This window comes from Petaurus breviceps, unplaced genomic scaffold (genome assembly GCF_028583685.1).
Source record: "Petaurus breviceps papuanus isolate PSGF00001 unplaced genomic scaffold, PetGlider_PUasm1.0 229, whole genome shotgun sequence".
In the NCBI taxonomy this organism is placed as follows: Eukaryota; Metazoa; Chordata; class Mammalia; order Diprotodontia; family Petauridae; genus Petaurus; species Petaurus breviceps.
The window spans coordinates 24,780,557-24,796,206 of NW_027185903.1; the positions used below are offsets into that span (position 1 = coordinate 24,780,557).

The 15,650-nt window shown below is 37.8% G+C and overlaps 1 pseudogene; it reads left to right on the forward strand.

Annotated features, from left to right (window-relative positions):
* Positions 1–1,471: 1,471 nt before the first annotated feature.
* On the forward strand, positions 1,472–12,532 carry LOC138167574 (small ribosomal subunit protein uS10-like; annotated as a pseudogene).
* The last annotated feature ends 3,118 nt before the right edge of the window (positions 12,533–15,650 follow it).

Genomic DNA, 15,650 nt, shown 5'->3' on the forward strand with positions numbered 1-15,650 from the left:
TTTTCATTCATTTTCCATTCTATTTTGTGCCTTTTAAAGTTGAGCTCTGCTCCCAGGATACAGGGGGCACTATCCCATACTTCTTGCACTGGAGGCCTGGGAGCTGGTCAGTGGCTTTCTGCATTTGGGCCTCCAGGGCTGACAGCTCCTCTGCTGTGCTGGAGTCAACCATTATAGTCTAGCTGGCTGCTCAGGCTTGCCAGGTCTGACAGCTGGCCCCCTGTGCTACTGGCCTGTTGAGCCTGAACCTCAGAGCTGAACTGTGCTGAGGCCAGGTGCCTCCTCACAGGCTTGCCTGGACACTACCTGCAATATTTGTTGCTCCCTTTTTACCCAAGGAATACAGACCTTTTCTGCAGTCCTAAATTACCTTGGACTGAAAAATTGTTTCACCCCATCCTTTTGTGTATTCTGTCACTCCAGAATTTGTTTTTAGGAGTGATGTAAAGTTGTCTCAAGGGAACTTGGAGAGAGTTCAGGAAATTTCCTGTCTTTTTTCGGCCATCTTCTATTCCTTATTTTTGCCACATCTAACCCTACCTCCTTTTCCAAACATATATTTCTAGGATGGTACCTATTATGTCATTGCTTGTGAAAAACATTCTCAGTAATGTGATTCAACCTACTTCCTTATACTATTGTGTCTCTCTGCTCTTATCTGGGTCACATGCAATTTGGATTCTTTGATAATTGTGGTATTCCATGACTTGCAGTCATATAACAATGCTTGAAGTGTCTGGTCTTAAAAAGACTGATATTAAGTCAGGGAAGAATTCATGATTGCTAAAAATGCTATGCAACTTCACAAATTAAAATCAGCCCACCCTCTTTCTCCTATTCAAGTCAAGACAACAGGCATAAGTAGGCACCTAACATGGACCAGTCACTGTACTAAGGACTGGGAATACAAAGAAAAGGCCAAAATAAAAAGTCTTCATCCTCAAGGAGTTCACTTTCTAATGGGAGAGAAAGCCTGCAAGGAACTGTATACAAACAACACAGATACAGATTAAATTTAAGATAAACAAAAGAGAGAAGGCACTAGCCTTCTAAGGAGGACTGGGAAAGACTTCTTGCAGAGAGTGGGATTTTAGCTGAGACCTGAAGAAAATCATGAAACAAAGAGAGACAAAGGAGTGAATTTCAGGCATGGAGGATGACTAGAGAAAATGCATGGAGTCAGTAGATGGAGTGTCTTGTTTGAGGAACAGCAAGGAGACCAGTGTCACTGGAACACAGAGCACTTGGAGGGAAATAGGTACAATTAGATTGGAAAGGTTAGAAAGGTGCAGGTTGTGAAGAGTTTTGAATGCCATAGAAGACTATATTTGATCCAGAAGGCAATAGGGAGCCACTGGAACTTATTAAATAGGGTGATGACATGGTCAGACCTGGGCTCGGACTAGAGTAGGGAGAGAGAGATGTGAGGCAGAGACCAAAAACACTATTGCAATAGCCCAGGCATGAAGCGATGAAGGCCTATGCTGAGGTTGTGGCAGCGTCTGAAGAGAGAAAGGGAGGTACAGAAGAGGCATAAAGTTAGGATTGCTATTACTTGGCAATAAACTGGATTTGAAAGGTAAGAGAGTGAGGAGTTGAGGATCATACCTAGATTGTAAAGCCTGGGTGACTGGGAGAATGGTGGTGCCTTATATAGGGAAATTATATATATATATATATATAATCTATACTGGGAAAATTAGGAAGAAGGAAGGGTTTGCAGGAGATCTGAGTTTGGCTCTGGACATGTTAAATTTAAAATGAATATGAAATGCTGAGTTAAAGATATCCAATAGGCAATTAAAGGTGTGAGACTAGAGGTCAGGAGAGAAGTTAGGACTGGCAAAATAGATTTGAGAATTAGAGATGACTATTGAATCCATAGGAGCTGATGAGATCACCAAAGAACAAAAACAGTATAGTGGGAAAAGAGAAGTGGGATCAAGACAGAGCACCCAGGTTAGTTGCCTGAACTGGATGAAAATTCAGCAAAGGAGATTGGTTCCAACCATTGTTCAGTTGTGATGCCTGGAAGCTAGGATATACCCCTGTTTGATACTATGACTGGGTTTGCATCTATCAGAAGATGGTTTCTGTCAAATATAATGGGAATGTAAATTTATGTTGTTGCCATCTTTCTAAGATTGTATTGTGTAAGATCTTCCCTGCCCCTAGGTTAAGTGCACCTGGAGCCTGTGGTGGGAGGCTTGTTTTTCAGGAGATAGTTTGTGATTGGGCAGTGGGTCAAGAGGGTTGTTACATTCTCTGAGCCAGGAGAAGGCTATATAATCCCTGATGTGAGGTGTTGTTTTGGGGCTCACTTTGAGAAGTGTTATGTGATTTGACCAGACAAGACTCTGGGCAGCCATTGAGAGCCCTCCGGCTTTGAAAACCCAGATGTTGATGCTTCCCTCTCTGGTAACTGACTAGATATGGATATAATGGTTGGACAGTTGGAGGCCTGTCTGCTGATATGTTTCTCTGTTTTGTAACTTCTGCTTGTAACCTAACTGTATACTCTGAAGTTCGGGGTGCTGACCTTTTCCTCTGAACTAGGTAAATGATATGTTTGATTGATTAAAGCAAGATTGTTAACCCATTTTGAGTTGCTTTCCTTTAGAAAAGCAGATCTAAGAACCTGTGTTGGCAGCCACCCTGGGGACTCTGGGGTGCTTGCTGCTACACCAACTCTGATTTTTGGCCGTACTGTTGTTATACAGGCTTCAAAGAAGAATTTGTAGCCTTGGCTATGTATCAGGATCATATAATTTTCTCAACAAATAGCTTTGGTATATGTAATATAAGGCTGATGGTACCCTGACAAATGCTGCAAATAACCTTAAGCTTCTTTTAACTGTTTCCTTAGAGAGAAAGATTAGGGTATAACAGTGATCATTAGCATAATGAGTGTGTCTGGATCCTGCTTGCTTCTGATGCAAAGTGCTGGTTTGGAAATTACTGACTCACTTTAGTCCTGCTATGCTTTTTTCCAGTGAAATTTAGGTTAGCTGCTTAATTTGTCTAGCTACTGACAGTGACTAGATGCCTCTAAAATATATGAACACAGTTGATGGAATCAATGAGTTCGATCTGGGAGGGACTATAAGGTCACATAGGCCCTCTTTTTTTTTTTTAAACACATCAGGAAAACAACTCCTGGGGAGATGAAAAGAGTCAGTCAAGGTCACACAATGAGTTAGAGGCAGAGCTGGGACTACTACTTGGGTCTCCTGGCTCCCAACCTGGTCCCCTTCCTACTATTCCTCATTGCCAATAAGAATTAATAGCAGCTGAGGCTGAGGAAAATACACACATTTTCCCAAAGCATATTGCATTTTGTAACTATAAAATGAGTAAAGTGGGGGGAAAAACAATGGAAAATAAAAATCTACCATAATTCACATAGTCCATTCTTATGGAGTGTGCATCTCAACTGGAAGAACTAGAAAATTCACAAATGGGGAACACTAGACAATGCTGGAATGGTTGGATAAAACTGAACTTACAGTTAAGAGTAAGGTAGATGAATAAATGACAACATTTTGGATGGAGGATGGTGAAGGATCAGCAGAAGAACCAATTACCAACAGCCCCAGAAATGAAAAGAACTTGAAGCTAGGAAAAGGAAAAGACATGGGGCAGGACATCATGGCATCAGATCTATAGCCATGTTTGTCTGAAGATGTTTTACATACAACCTACTTTTTCACCATACATATCAAGGCAGAAGCAAATGGAGAGAGTTGGCGGTGACTTTTTATTTCATCTAGAATGTGGCAGCCTGTTTGAAAAGTGATAGAGATGAAACTTATTAGAATAGGTAGAATGTGGAGAAATGTGAGAAGGAAATCTATCTTTCTGATCATTTATACAAAAAATTATATAATATCACAATTTCACTAAAAAATCTAGGTAATATGGATCTTGTTTCTGTCATACTCTTATTGTTTATGCTTGGTGTCCAATTTTACCATCTGTAAATGAAGTCTTTCTACTTTTGGAGTGATTTCCTTTTATCCACATTGTTAGATGAGAAGGAAGAAGAAGGAGTTAACATAAAAGAACGATTGGGTTTGAAAATAGACTTTAAATTCCCAGAAAAACTGTTGAAATCAGTTATTAGAAAGTCTCTAAGTCTATTGCTATTGTCATCAAGATCTGAAGAGGTATGTGTTGATGGAAAAATAGGAATGCAATCAGGATCTTTTAACAGATGTTTCACCACTGCAAAATAATAATGTTGAAGCTATAATCTATACTTTTTCTTATCTCACAGCATTCACCACTGAGGAAATGGAGAACTTAATTAAAACTTTTTCATTGGTAGTAATGGAGAAAGAATTATAGAACTTTAGACATGAAATATAGTATTTAGTAAAGCATACAGATAGGAGAATATGGGACAAGTTGGTTGAAAAAATATTTTTGTATTCCAGGAAAAGAGAATATATGAGCAATCTAAGACTGCAAAGATAGATTGGAAATTGTCTTTTTGAAGACATTAAATGCCAGATTAAGTCCTTAAGTTTTTTGCTTGTTTCATAGGAACTAGAGAGCCATTGAAGATTTTTGAGCAAAGGAGTAATGTTATTTTGGCCACTGAATGTGATGGATTAAACAGCAAGAAATCAGGGAAGGAAGGCCATTTAAGGCAATTGCAGTAGTGCAATGCCTGAATTAATATAGAGGCAGCATAGCACAGGGTATAGAGAACCAACCTCAAAGCCCAGATAATGTGGATTCAAGTTCTACCTTGATATATACTGACTTTGTGAGCCTGGGCAAGTCATTTAGCCTCTCAATATTCTAGGCAACTGTAATTCTCTAAGTTGCAGAAGGCACTGACTTTCTTTGGTAGGGAGAATTTCATCGCCTCAGAGTTCACTGTATTAATGAAATCATAGATCCAGGCCCTAGCCCCACCTATCCCTGAAGTAATGTGGTGGTAGCAGGACTGGTCAGGAGGGGAAAGAATGAATACAAGAAGTGGTGCAGAGGTTCTGTTAGTGATGCACAGTTGCTGTGATAGGATCAGTGATCCATCCCTTGCTATAAGTAGAGTGCATTTGGAAGCCACGTCCTTTAGACAAGAATGTTCATAGAAGTCTTTATCAAAACAAGACCAGAGAAGCTCCAGAAAAAACTCCACTGTCTTTACAATAAGGGAAACAGCAGATGAGCTATGGAGTTGGGAATGGTACAAGTCTCCCAGTTCCAAGCCCAGAGTCCTTTCCTTCATACCACGTGACCTTGAACAAGTCTTTAAACCTCTCTGGGCCTGAATTTCACTGCTCTAAAATTCTTGTTCTTTCTACTTCATAGGTTGGTCATAAGAAAAACATTTTTTAAACTCTAAAGGGTTTACAGGGTGTGTCCCAAAGGTCTTAATGAAGTTTTAAGCTACTAAAGCTTTATTATAGCTATTAAAGCTTTTAATTGCACTAAGACTATTGGGATACCCTGTTTAAATTTAATAATAAAGATTTAATAGGGTCATCTAGGTGGCGCAGTGGATAGAGCACTGACCCTGGAGTCAGGAGGACCTGAGTTCAAATCTAACCTCAGATACTTAACTATGTGACCCTGGGCAAGTCACTTAACTGGATTGTCTCAAAAAGAAAATTAATACCTTAAAACTACTCTAGGACTTTTGGGACACCCTGTATAAATGTGTGCTATTAATGGGAGTCATTTCTCTCAGTGCTCTAGGCAACCTTCTAAGAAGATAAGTTGCAGAGACACTGACCTGCATTGGTTGAGGGAGTTTCCTCCTCTATATCACTGAAATCACGAGTCTAGTCGCTATCCCTATTACTGTTCTTATTACACCTGGAGAGCATAGGCCATAGATTTGAAGTTGGAAAAGACTATGCAGGTTATTCATTCCAACACCCTCATTTTATAGAATGAGGAAACTGAGGTCCCAATATGTTAAATAACTTGTCCAAAGTCATGAAACTAGTAGGATCTGAGGCAGGATTTGAAAACCAGTCTTTGTGCCTAGAAGCCCAGCTTTTCTGTGTTTAGCTCTATCCACTCACTATGCCACACTGGCTCTTTATCACAGGTTTGGTGTGAAATCAAAAGAGATTATAAATTAGACAAAATGTGTGTGTGTACATAACTATATACACATATATACATACATACGACCTCATCACATGAGTCCTGGGAGTCATATCAAGTCTGTATGTTTTTGGGAGAAAGGAGATCCCTTAGAAGGAGAATCTTTCACTGGTATCTCTAGTGAAGTCACCTTTCTCATTGCCAAAGCAAACCCCTCTACATGTATCCTTGATTCCGCTCCTTCCAATTGTCTCCATCAGGTTACCTCCACTACCATCTCTCCCTATCTACTGACTCCTTCCCTGTTACCCACAAACATACCCATCTCTCTCCCATTCTTAAAAAGCTCTCACTTGATCTATTATCTAATATATACATTTCCCTCCTTTTCTTAGCTATATTTCTTGAGAAAGCCATCTATGCTAGGTGCTGCTCCCTTCTCTCCTCTTACTCACTTCTAAACTCTGCAATCAGGCTTCCAACTTTATTATTCAATTGAAGACAACCACTCCAGAGTACCAATGATCTCTTCATTGTCAGCTTTAAGGGTCTTTTCTCAATCCGCATCCTTCTTGACCTCTCTGCAGTCTTTCTGTTGATTACCTCTTCCTGGATATTCTCTCCTTTCTAGGTTTTTGTGGTATTGTTTCCCAAAGTGTAGATCTGACCATTGTCACTCTCCTCAATAAACTCCAGTGCAGGTCTGCTGCCTGCAGCCTAGCAGCCTGCTTAATGGCCCAAAGGCACACCAAAGGATTTCTTGTTACAGGTTGTGCAGGGCTGTTCTAGTGGTTCCCCATTACCTCCAGGTTCAAATATAAAGTTCTCTGGTTAGCATTTAAAGCCCTTCACTACCTTTCTAGTCTTCTTATATTTCACTCCCCTCTACATACTCTAAATTCAGTTACATTGTGGTACAGATTAAAAGTGCAAAGGGAGAGGGGAATCAGTCCAGGCTAGTTGGCAAAAGACTCCTTGATGCTTACTGATGTCTTGTAAGTGCTGAAGGCTCATGAAGGAGAGTCAGGGTGGGAATTGTCAAGCAAAACTTCTTGAAGCAGATAAGACTTGAACTGGGCCTTGAAGAATAGGTAAGATTCAAATGGATTGCAGGAGAAGGGAATTTTACATGAGAAGAGTATCATGAGTAAAATAAGGTGTGAATAAACATGTTCACATACAGTTTAAAGAATATTTTTTAAAATTTTTTCTTAATTTTAGTTTTCAACATTCACTTCCATAAGATTCTGAGTTTCAAATTTTCTCCCTATCTGTCCCCTACCCCCCACCCCCAAGATGGGAAACATACTGATTACCTCTTCCGCCAGTCGTCTCTTCTCGTAGGGCAAGATGGATTTCTATATCCCATTGCCTATATATCTTATTTCCTGGTTGCATGTAGAATTTTTTTTAACATTTGTTTTTAAAACTTTGAGTTCCAGATTTTTTCCCTTCTTCCCTTCTCACCCACCCCACATTGAGAAGACAAGCAATTCAATACAGGTTATACATGTGTAGTTATGCAAAACATTTCCATAGTAGACATATTGTGAAAGACTAACTATATTTCCCTCCATCCTATCCCATCCCCCATTTATTCTATTTTCTCCTTTGACCCTGCCCCTTTTCAAAAGTGTTTGCTTCTGATTAAACCTTCCCCCAATCTGCCCTCCCTTCTATCCTTCCTCCCTCTTATACTCCGCCCCCCCCCCCATTTTCCTGTAGGGTAAGATGCCCAATTGAGTGTGTATGTTATTCCCTCCTTAAGCCAAATCCAATGAAAGTAAGGTTGATTCATTCTTTTTCACCTCCCTGCTCTTCCCCTCCATTGTAACAGCTTTTTCTTGCCTTTTTTATGTGAGATAATTTACCCTATTCTATCTCTCCTTTTATCCTTCTCCCAATATATTCCTCTCTCACCTCTTAATTTTTTTTTAGACATCATTCCTTTATATTCAACTCGCCCTGTGCCCTCTGTCTATGTATACATACACACACACATAGACATATACACACACATACACACACACACACACACATATATACAAATACATACACACATATATTCCCTTCAACTATCCTAATACTGAAAAAAGTCTCATGAGTTACAAATATCATTTTTCCATGTAGGAATGTAAACAGATCAACTTTAATAAGTTCCTTATGATTTCTCTTTCCCATTTACCTTTTCATGCTCTTGATTCTTGTACCTGAAAGTCAAATTTTTCTATTCAGATATGACCTTTTCCTCAAGAATGCTCGAAAGTTCTCTATTTCATTGAATAACCATATTTTCCCCTGAAATAATATACTCAATTTTTCTGAGTAGGTGATTCTTGGTTTTAATCCTAGCTCCTTTGACCTCTGAAATATCATATTCCAGGTCCTTCAATCCCTTAATGTAGAAGCTGCTAGATCTTGCATTATCCTGATGATGTTTCCACAGTACTCAAACTGTTTCTTCCTGACTGCTTATAAATATTTTCTTCTTAACCTGGGAATTCTGGAGTTTGGCTATAATATTCCTAGGAGTTTTCTTTTTAGGGATCTTTTTCAAGAGATCAGCGGACTCTTTCAATTTCTATTTTACCCTCTGGTTCTAGAATGTCAGGGAAGTTTTCCTTGATAATTTATTGAAAGATGATGTCTAGGCTCTTTTTTTGATCATAGCTTTCAGTTATTCCAGTAATTATTTTTTCTCTTTTTTTTTTTTTGAGGGGGAAGGCAGGGTAATTGGGGTTAAGTGATTTGCCCAAGGTCACACAGCTAATAAATGTTAAGTGCCTGAGGCCGGATTTGAACTCAGGTCCTCCTGACTCCAGGGTTGGTGCTCTATTCACTGTACCACCTAGCTGCCCCTAGTCCAATGATTTTTAAATGATCTCTCCTGGATCTATTTTCCAGGTGAGTTGTTTTTCCAAAGAGATATTCTACATTGTCTTCTATTTTTTCATTCTTTTGGATCTGTTTTGTAGTATCTTGATTTCTCATAAAGTTTCTAATTCTGAAGGAATTATTTCCTTCAGTGAACTTTTGGACTTCCTTTTCCATTTGGTCAATTCTGCTTTTTAAGGCATTCTTCTTCTCATTGACTTTTTGGACCTTTTTTGCCCTTTGAATTAGTCTATTTTTAAATTTTTTTTATTTTTTAATTAATTTGTTTGTTTCCTTTTAGTTTACAAGATTCAATCCCACAATTCCTTGAGTTTCAAATTTTGTCTCCCTCCCACCCCTCCCCCCCATGGTGGCATATAATCAAGTATAGGATCTGTAAATACTTTCACATTATACATTAGTCAGGTTATAAAGACAGATTGTATCAGATGGAATGAAAAATGGTAAAGAGGACATAAAACCAAACAAGAGAAGGAAAAAGATCAGGTATTTTTCTTCCACCTGGATATAAACTCAGTTCTTTCTAGTTCTTTCTCTGGATGCACATATTTCTCTCCATCATGCGTCTTTTGGGATTGATTAGTCTATTTTTTAAGATACTATTTTCTTCAGTATTTTTCTGGGTCTCCTTTAGCAAGCTGTTGACTTGTTTTTCATTATTTTCTTGCATCACTCTCATTTCTCTTCCTGGTTTTTCCTCTACTTCTCTTGCTTGATCTTCAAAATCCTTCTTGAGTTCCTCCATGGCCTGCAACCAATTCATATTTTTCTTGGATGCTTTTGATGCAGGAGTTTTAACCTCATTGTCTCCTTCTGGTTCTATGTTTTGATCTTCTTTGTCATCAAACAACAATTGTATAGTCTGATTTCTCTTCCTCTGTTTGCTCATTTTGTCAGCCAATTACTTGACTTTTGAGCTCTCTTTCCACAGTTTCTGCAAGCTTTGCCATACCAGTGCTCCTCCTCAGCCCAGAATCACCACCCAGGACTGTGACCCAAATTCAAGCAGGGCAAAGCAAGAAAATACTGCATCAGAGCCAGTAAAGAGATTCCTGAAATTGCCCTCTGATCAGCTGCTTGGTCCCCACCATCTGTGGACCTGGAGCTCAGGAAGCAGCTGCCCCGCGCCTGCAGCCATCACTGCTGCTGCTGAGTTTTCCCACTGACCTTTTACTTTTTCTTTGGGGTTGAGAAGTCTAGAAACTGCCATGGCTGCCAGTGATTCAGTCCCCTGAGGTCTGCTCCTACTGGTCTGTGCCACCAGTCTGTTTCTGTGTGACCCACATGGGACTGTGTTCTGTTCCTAGCCCAGTTTGATAGACCCTTTATTTTGGCTTGCCAGGCTGACTTCAGCTGGATGTGTGTTTCACTCTGTCATTTTGTGGGTTCTGTGACTCTAAAATTTTTTCTGGGTTGTTTTTTTCAAGTCATTTTTTTACAGGTACTAGAGGTAGTTGGGGGTGCAAGCTCAAGCAAATTTACTCTTCCATCTTGGCTCCCCCCAGCTTATAGAATCTTGAGAAGAATGCCCTAGTTCTAGCAGAAAGGGCCAGTCAGGGAGTACTGAGCAATTAGGTTGGCTAGAGAGAGTTAGATTATGGAGGGCCTTGAATGATAGACTAGAGTTTAAATGTGATATGGGTGACAATAAGGAACCATTGAAAGATTTTTTTTTTTTTTTGCTTTTTGGAGGGGGAAAGGGCAGGGCAATTGGGGTTAAGTGACTTGCCCAAGGTCACAAAACTAGTTAAGTGTTAAGTATCTGAGGCTGCATTTGAACTTAGGTCCTCCTGATTCCAGGGCTGGTGCTCTATTCACTGCACCACCTAACTGCCCCCATTGAAAGATTTTTTAACATAGAAAAGACACAAAGTACTGAAATCAACCTTCACCTTTCTCAAGTTCTAGAACTAAATCTCCAAATGCCTAAGTCTCCATATTGAAGTTCTACCAGCACTTCAAACTCACTCTCCAAAACTCAACTTTTCATTTTCTTTCACTCCTAAAAAGTTATAATTTTTCTCACTTTCTCATTTCTGATAATGATACCCTCTCATTTCCGATAATAGCAGCACCCATCTGCCACAACTTATAGACAGAGTTTTTAAAAAGTCACCAACAAAAAAAGAGTTTAGACATCAGGTTTTAGGAATTGATGAAACAAAACTTCTTAAATCTCTTAGAACCAGAAGAAAAAGTAGACACAGAATCTAATGGTCACCTCTTGAAAGAAATCCTAAAATGAAAACTCCCAGAAACAATATAACCAAATTCCACAGCTAGTAGATCAAAGAAAAAATATAGCAATCAACCAGAAAGAAAGAATTCAAGTACCAAGGAACCACATTAAGGATCACACATGATTTAACAATACAATATTCCAGTAGGCAAAGGATACAGGTGTATAACCAAGAAGAACTTACCTAGCAAAAATGAGTATAATTATATGAGGGGAAAATGTATTTTTAGTGAAATAAAAGGCATAACCATTTCTTCTTCCACTTTGATAAAGACATATATGTCTCCCTTATTTAGAATGTGAGCTCCATGAGATCAGGGACTGCTCCTTTCCTATGTGAATCCCCAACATTTAATACAATTCTTGGTATTTACTGTATTTAAGAAATGCTTTGTCAATCATTAATACAAGCTTTTTTACTTATCTATTGATAGGATGGAAATATAACAAATATAATAAACATAAATAATATTTTAAATATACACAGAGATTTGAAATGCTTATCTTTGCCTTCATAATTATAAATGTAGTTTTGGAGGGATTCAAATATATAATTTTACTAATGAAGAGAATCTCCAGTGATGAAATTCCTTCTTCCTATACAGACCAGCACCTGTTCTGCTCTTTATAGTATTAGTGAGTTACTTGAGGATACTGAGAGTTTAAATGTCTTGCCCAAGGTCACACAACTACAGTATGTGTCAGAAATAGAGGTCTTTCTGACTCCAAATTTGACTTTCTATTCACTATGCCACATTGCTTCTCTGTAACTATAATACTAATATGATTTCTTTTAAAAGATTTTAATATTGCTCTTTGGTGAAGGTATCCCCGCTGCAGCCTCCGGCAGTCTCTGCCTCTCCTCCATCTGACTCACCACTGTTCAATCTCACCGAGTAATAAGTCGGTCAGGAAGCCGCTCAGCCACCATGCATTCAAAGACACCGACAAGACCCTTATGGAGCCCGAAGTGGCCATTCACCGGATCCGGATCACCCTGACCAGACGCAACGTAAAATCACTCTAGAAAGTGTGTGCCGATCTAATCAGAGGAGCCAAGGAGAAGAACTTGAAAGTGAAGGGACCTGTTCGAATACCCACCAAGACACTTCGAATCACAACTAGAAAAACTCCTTGCCCCGAAGGTTCAAAAACTTGGGATCAGTTCCAGATGAGAATCCACAAACACCTTATTGACTTGCACAGTCCTTCTGAAATTGTTAAACAGATCACTTCTATCAGCATTAAACCAGGTATAGAAGTTGAAGTCACCATTTCAGATGCCTAACCAATCATCTCTTTTAATAAATTGATTGCAACTATTGAAAAAAAGATTTTAATATTTACTCTTAGCATGTTTTTGGATAATGTTTTATACATTTCAGAGTACTTTTAATAGCATTACTTTATTTGGATCTTATAACAATTCAGTGATATTAATTAGAATAGGGGTTGCTATCCTTTGACTTTATTCACTAAAATAGTGCCAGCATAAGGTCTAACTTTATGGATTGTCTGCCCAAATGCATATCATAGTCCGGACAATAGGTCTTCTTTATTCAGTTGGTTTTTCCTTTGTGGATAGTCAGACTGAATTTTCTTGAATGATAATAGAACCCATTTGACAGGCTCTGAAAATTTCTGGGACTTGATGTAATCAGCACAGTCCATTCCAGAAAGAGAACTATATTGGAATATATGTTTACTTAACTTGGTGTGTCTTATCAATATCTTCAGAGAATTTTCTTCTGCATCATCCTTTCCAACAGATATTAGAACATAAGCTACAAATATCTTCATAATGATCTCCATGTTTATCCTAAGCACTTCAATTTAGATGACCAAATTTCCTATGAAATGATAATTCTTGTTGTAGTACACATATTAAAACTCTACCAACTCTTGTGTTTTTCTCTCCAAAGAGAACCTGTGAACCACACTTAATTTAATTTAATCACTCTTTGATCACTGGAAAAGAATCTAATGTATAGAGCACCAAAAGCTAAGTTAATATTAATACATGTCCTAAAAAATGTGAATATTAGCGTCTCAGCCAAGTGGCCAACCTCTTGATGATAAACCTCTCTATTCTTAGTTAGATGGTTTTTGGAAAGCTAACATGTCTGGGACCATATTCAATACATTTCCAGCATGTTAGAACCTTCTTGCATTGTACTAGAATAAACTTCAAGAACCCTGAGTTGCTACCACATCATGGGGAGGTACTGGACTAGGACCTTCTGGTTCTGATATATAATTTAAAAGTTTATGAAATATGTCCACAAGGATATGTGTCATATTTTAATGGGATAAGTAGATGCAGATGCTTTTTAATGGTATATTTTTCAGATGGCACATGGATGAGAGGTTAAAACCTTTTAATTATAAAACACAAAGGCTCCAAAGAACGTGTCAGCCTTAATGAATGGTACAGAATACTCCAGGGAGGCAATTATAATAATAAGTTTGCATTTATATAGAGCTTTATACACATTATCTCATTTGATCCTCAAAACATACCAGTGAAATAGGACATAAAAGTATCATTATCTCCATTTTACAGATGAGAAAACTGAGGCTTAAAGAGGTTAAGTGACAAGCTCAAAGTCACAATGAAGATAAGCAGCAGCACCAAATTCTAACCTAAGTAAAGTACATTTACCATGATACTACACTAATAATATTTGTCAATAACTAGGTTTCTTTTGCATGCATAAAAGATTTCCAGGTAAAGCTTACCATTCCTATTCTAACCAAATAAGATCAATGTATGATTTATGTAACAATTGTAGAATTGAGGCTTTTTTTATCTAGTAGATTTTCACAGGATTTCAGGAGTTATTCTTTCAGATTATAGGGAAAAGTGATTATACCCTGACTGGGTCAAACACTACTGTGAAAATAAAGTCCTAGGAAGGCTCTAAACCTTTATTTGTTTTATTATTCAAATAAACATTACCAATGTTAAAGCAATTTATTTTTTTATATTGTCTACCCTGCAGTATAGCTTAAGTAAGACTGACAATCTTAATAGAAAATTTTAAAAGCAGAAGCTATTTTGTATATTGTCTAAATGATATATATTATATTACCTAAGTACCTTAGTTCATTAAATAATTTCTAAAAGACTGTTTATATTTTTATTTCAATTCAACCTCTCCTATTATTTTCTTGCAATCATTTAGCAAAAACTGATAAAAAAAATTTTGAAGTCAATTCACTCCCCAACAGAGTCAAAGAATATGTTCCTAAAAGAAGCACATACTATTAACAACAACACAAAAGAATACTCCAAATCACTGAGAGAAATACATGCCAAAATAATTCTTAGGTCTCATCTTATATATACATAGCACACTGGCAAAAAGAAAAGTAGACAATAGTCAATGTTAGAAGTCAATGTTTTTTGAGCAAAAAACCAAAACAAAACAAAAAATCAAACACACTAACTTCCTTCCATGAAACTGTGAATTAGTTCAGTCATTTTGGAAAATAATTTGGAATTATGCAAAGAAAGTTACTAAAACATCCATACCCTCTGACCCACAGATGCTGCAAATTATGTACTCCAAGGAGATCAGTGATACAAATTAAATCTCTATATACACCAAATTATTTGGAGCTGCACTTTTTTTGTAGTAGCAAAGAATTGTAAACAAAGTAGGTACCCATTGACTGGGAAATGGCTAAATAAGTTGTGATATGTAAAATTAAAGGAATATTACTGCTATATAAGAAACAATGAATATAATGAATGCAGAGAAGATTGGGAAGATTATAAATTGATGTGAACTATATGAATTTACACAGGGGCAGCTAGGTGGTACAATGAATAGAGCCCCAGCCCTGGAGTCAGGAGGACCTGAGTTCAAATTTGACCTCAGACTTAACACTTATTAGCCACGTGACCTTGGGCAAGTCACTTAACCCCAATTGCCCTGCCCTCCAAACTCCAAAAAAAAAAAATAGTTGGAAAAGTATTCAATGATCATGGTTAGGCTGTGCCAATAATAAAAAAAATAAATAAACTTACACAAAGTGAAGCTAAACTGGAAATAATAAGATACATATTGACTGCAACAATGAAAATGGAAAGAACAAGAAAACAATTAAACCTGAAGGTTTTGAGATTATGACTAAGGTTGGCCTCAAGTAAAAGGTTGGAGAAGGCACCTCCCTCCCCTCTTTGCAGAGGTGGGGAACTGATGGTGTGGAACACTACAGATGTCAGACCTTCCTCAATGTTTTGGCTAGTTTTTCTTTGTATGAGGGATGGTTCTATGAGAAGAGTGGAAGGAAGGATATACTGAAAAATGCAGATGATACAAAAACAAGAGATGGATAAAGTTTTTATTTTAAAATATAAAAAAAATGTGTCAATCTTGATTGGTAGTTTAAAATTAATCCTTGCCAGACCTAATGATTTCATTGTTTTGGAGAAAATTTTATA